This window comes from Nicrophorus vespilloides, unplaced genomic scaffold (assembly GCF_001412225.1).
Source record: "Nicrophorus vespilloides isolate i.1.1-1 unplaced genomic scaffold, Nicve_v1.0, whole genome shotgun sequence".
Classification (NCBI taxonomy): Eukaryota; Metazoa; Arthropoda; class Insecta; order Coleoptera; family Silphidae; genus Nicrophorus; species Nicrophorus vespilloides.
In genome coordinates this window covers 18,251-22,672 of record NW_017095507.1, presented here as the reverse complement: position 1 = coordinate 22,672, position 4,422 = coordinate 18,251, and the positions used below count along the sequence as shown (strand labels likewise).

Sequence of the window (4,422 nt, the reverse complement as noted above, 5' to 3'; positions counted from 1 at the left end):
AATAATTTGTGAATGCCATACAATTCTATTTATGTTTTTATGAAAGAACACATTTAACAAGGTTAACTAAAAACAATAATATTCAATATTTCCTATATTTAAATTTTCATATTAAAGCAAATTGAAGTATAATACAATAAGTTAGTAACTGATCCAAAAGAAAAAAAAATATGAAGGTTCTATGGTGTAATGGTTAGCACTCTGGACTTTGAATCCAGCGATCCGAGTTCAAATCTCGGTAGAACCTAACTTATTGCTTCTGCAATAAATAATATTTTTCTCATCAATAAATCAAATAAATAATATTTTTATACATAATTATAACATATAATAGTTAAAAATGTATTTTTTTAATTTAAATTTGAATAATCTTTACTTAATACTTGCCAAGTAACTTGTGAATTACATTAATGGTTTGTTTCTATATATAAAGAATTTTTCAAAAAAATCAATATCAATAAATTTAGTTATTTCAATTAAAAGTTAGAAGTTTTCCTCGCAAATAACTATCGACCTCGATGTTATACTGTACTAATAACTAAAATAGGCGGAAAGACCTATGGTCAATAGCCCTTTTTATTAGATAATTATTTATGATTATAATTATATAAATATCTTTTTTTTTTTTGCTGTAACTAAGATATTTTTTTATTGAAACAATTGCGCAAATAATTAGACAAAAGAATAAATAGCCGCTTATTATCCAAATAAAAATATTTATTGTTTGTTGTAAAATTTGTTAGATTCATCAATTACTAAATTAATAATTAATATATTTTACATAAATTGTTTCTTTCATTTTATCAAAAAAAAAATCTGTTCACTGTATGCAAGAACGTTTTTTGTTTGTTGATTTTTCTTTGCTTAAAACAAGGGGTGTTGAACGCAAGGAGGGTTCAACAATTTTTTTTTATTGAAACCCCATATTAAAATCCGATAATTTTTAAAATCACGAACAAACAACGCGATCATCGTGACGGGATTTGATTATTAAAAATCGTAACCGGAGGCGATCCCTCAGAGGGTTCCGAGAATTAAAAGGAGATGTGGACTATAATACTTTATACTATGTAGGCAAGTGCAAAAAAAAAATAAGGGGTAGTATGAGGGTTGGAAAAAAGAAATAAAAAGTAATGCGCAGGTCCCACCGAGATTTGAACTCGGATCGCTGGATTCAGAGTCCAGAGTGCTAACCATTACACCATGGGACCTATGTTTTTTATAATTTTATAGTAATATAAGAGGCACTCGATATATAATGTTTATATAAAATTTAAATTGTTGCTGCTATGTTTCTAAATTATTGTTAATTGTAATAGATTTGATGCAATTGCTTGGAAATATTTAACCCTTTATTAATTGAACATAGTTAAATAAAATAAAAAATAAATTATTTCTTTGGATTCCTATTAAAACACAATAAAATTAAGTTGTCTCTATTTTTTTAATAAATTTCAGCAAAATTTTCAATGAAAAAGAGAAATTAGGTACTTTTTGATAATAAGTAAATGATAGTGATTTAAATTACTGAATTGGATCAATTTTCATATATTACATATTTAGTAACAATACTATTTTATAAAATTATTTCATAGTATTATGCTATACTATATATATTCTAGGTGTGCTGCGAAAAATATATTGATTCGGACGCCTTCGGTTTCTTAAGTTGCTGAAGCAAAAAATAAACTAAAACACTTGTGGGCCTTACAATTCTATGAAAGTACGGACATCAGCAACAAAGCTCAACTAATTTCCTTTTTGTTTGATGTTTGATAAAATAATGTTCTAGAAAAATTTATGTATTTATATTGATATATATATATTTAATTTTCTTGAAATTTTGATGTGCCTGGTCTAGTGTACCATGAGGTAAAAAAGTTTGACAGATACTGATTTGTATACACATTGTTAAAATAAATATTTTACACAGATTATAAATATTTATCATTACATTTACGATAGAATTAGCTGACACATTTATAAGACAATAAATAAGTTTAATAAATTATGTAAAAATATTCACTGATATTATATTTTGTTTTCAATATAAAGTTAATAAGAGCCAAAGGTTTTCTCATCTAAATAATATAAATATCGAAGCATTGCTTTAATTAAATTAATTATTTAATGTACAATTAAGTAAAAAAGTAATGGTATCTTGAAAAAAAAATAGAAAATTACAGAACATGATCCAACAAAACAGAATAGTACTAAAATATAATGATAATAGATCAATTATAAGAGAAAATATATTTAAGATTTAGCATTCGTTTATTTGTATTTTTTTTACTGAAGTTTTAATAAATATTTTGTTCGATGTTCTGTTTTTTTCTGTTGTATTCTGTTGTTTTTGTTTTGTACAATTTGTACAAAATACACGAATAATAAAGTATATTAAGAATTAATTTATAATTATAAATATAAAAAAATAAAATCTAAAAGGCGCGGTCTATCAATGGATGCGCTTCATGGCCACTGTCCATGTACCACAACATTTTAATATAATTTATTTATCCGTCGTAGAAATGTGTATTATTTAACTTTTGTAACTTGCAGTTACAAGGCTATTAACCATGAGAGTTTACTATAATTAATTTATCCATCCAAGAAATATACGTTGTCTCTTTTATTAATTTAGGCAACAAAAAAATGTTTTAAATAACTGATACAAATCATTATATTTTAATAATTCACAACCTACCAACCTTCTTGGCCATAGACAAAAAAAAGAAAATAAAAACAGAAAAATAACCTCCCAACAACGAAGTCAAATTTAATTAAAAATCATTTTGATAACAAATGGTCTACTCAATGGTGGAGTGATGTAGTCGGAATTAGAACTGGTAGCACTCTCTCCTTGAACAAGATTGGACGGATCCTCGGAACCTCTCGAACACCTTGGATATCAGGCAGCAGGCTCGGTAGAACGTGACCTGCGGCCTTTCTGGGTAGCTTCTTCATCACCCTTCCCGTTATCAAGTCATAATCAGTAGCCTTATTCGGTTTTATGTTATTGATGACATCCATCACCTCGACTGGTCGTACGGGTTCTATGGGGAGTGACATCTGGAACGGACATCTGGGCTTCGTGTTTTTGCGACTTGTTCTGCCTTTGGACCCGTCAGCGTAGGAAAAGCCTGGTTTTATCCTTGGGTATTCCTTCGGACGGGACTGCTGAGGCTGAGAATGCGCACTGGTCGGCGATAACAGTTTTTTCTCCCTCAGTTTCGTGAATTTCCTGCTCTACATTTCTTTTTATACTGTACAGCCATTGTAGTTGGCAAGGTGTTTGCCGCTGCACAGTGCTCATGTCGCTTCCTTTGTCTTTTCTTTCGTGCACTCCACGGTTAGGTGGTTCTTGCCGCACTTCACGCAGCGAGGCTTCAGAGTGCAGAGTTCAGAGTTGGATGGTGGTGTTATCATTGACGCTCTCCGTATTCAAATTTTCGCTGATCAGGACTTGGTACCTGTTTTTACTTAAAATAGTCGTCTCTGTTTTATTTTTATTCTCCCTCGCACTCACTCAATGACTGCGGCATTTTGAATTTTGGAGACGCGTTTTGCTAGCACTTGGTATCACTCGTCTTATCTGCACTGTTTTTGTTCTGCACAGCAGGCCTCCCCCTTTTCCTCTTCGCCGGCTGATAGGTCGACTCACCGCACGAGCTGTACGACGTGATATCCTCGCTGTCCATAACAGCCACTAGAAGAAAATCCATAAGAAATTGCTGAATAATTTCTACAAGAAAAGTTCGAATTTGGTAGCAGGTTCCTTCGGAATTGTACGGAAGACAGTGCACAAGAAAATAGGAAAGTCGTACGCCGCAAAATTCATTAAAAAGATAAAATCATTACATTTTAAAAAGATGTAAATCAAAAAATATCGAGGTATTCAAAAGGAGTAGTCAAATTACTCTCATTATGGACTTATTGGCAGGCGGTGATCTTCAGAACATGTTTAAAAATATGAAATGTCTGCCAGAGGAAAGTGGAAAGTGTTCGCACTATGCTCGCCCAAAATGTAGTTCACATGGATATCAAATTAGATAACATTCTAACCGACCTGCTTGGTAAACATAAAACGGTATAATTTTGGCCATTTCATGACCGGTCGAAGAATTGAGATCATCAAATGGTACTTTAGATTATATTTCACCAGAAGTATTGATGAAGGATCATGTCACGAAGAAATCAGATATTTGGTTAATCGGGGTATGGACATAATGTTTTGCGAATATATACCTTTTTAAGACAAAGATGGTGAAGAAACGAAAGTGAACATCAAGAAAGTGGAATTCGAGGAAGAATTATTTAAATCTATTTGAGTGAAATCGATGAGCTGATGCAACACGAATGGTTTTCTACTGGCAAATGAACCTTGTAAATAATTTTATTTGGTATTGTATTTTTTGTAATATA

General features: G+C 30.9%; 2 non-coding genes across 2 annotated transcripts; one reads left to right on the top strand and one right to left on the bottom strand.

Moving 5' to 3' along the window:
- The first annotated feature begins 175 nt into the window (after nt 1–175).
- On the top strand, nt 176–247 carry Trnaq-uug. Its single transcript has one exon. It is a non-coding gene; the product is annotated as a tRNA-Gln (tRNA).
- An 892-nt stretch (nt 248–1,139) lies between these two features.
- On the bottom strand, nt 1,140–1,211 carry Trnaq-cug. The gene has a single exon. It is a non-coding gene; the product is annotated as a tRNA-Gln (tRNA).
- Nucleotides 1,212–4,422: the final 3,211 nt, after the last annotated feature.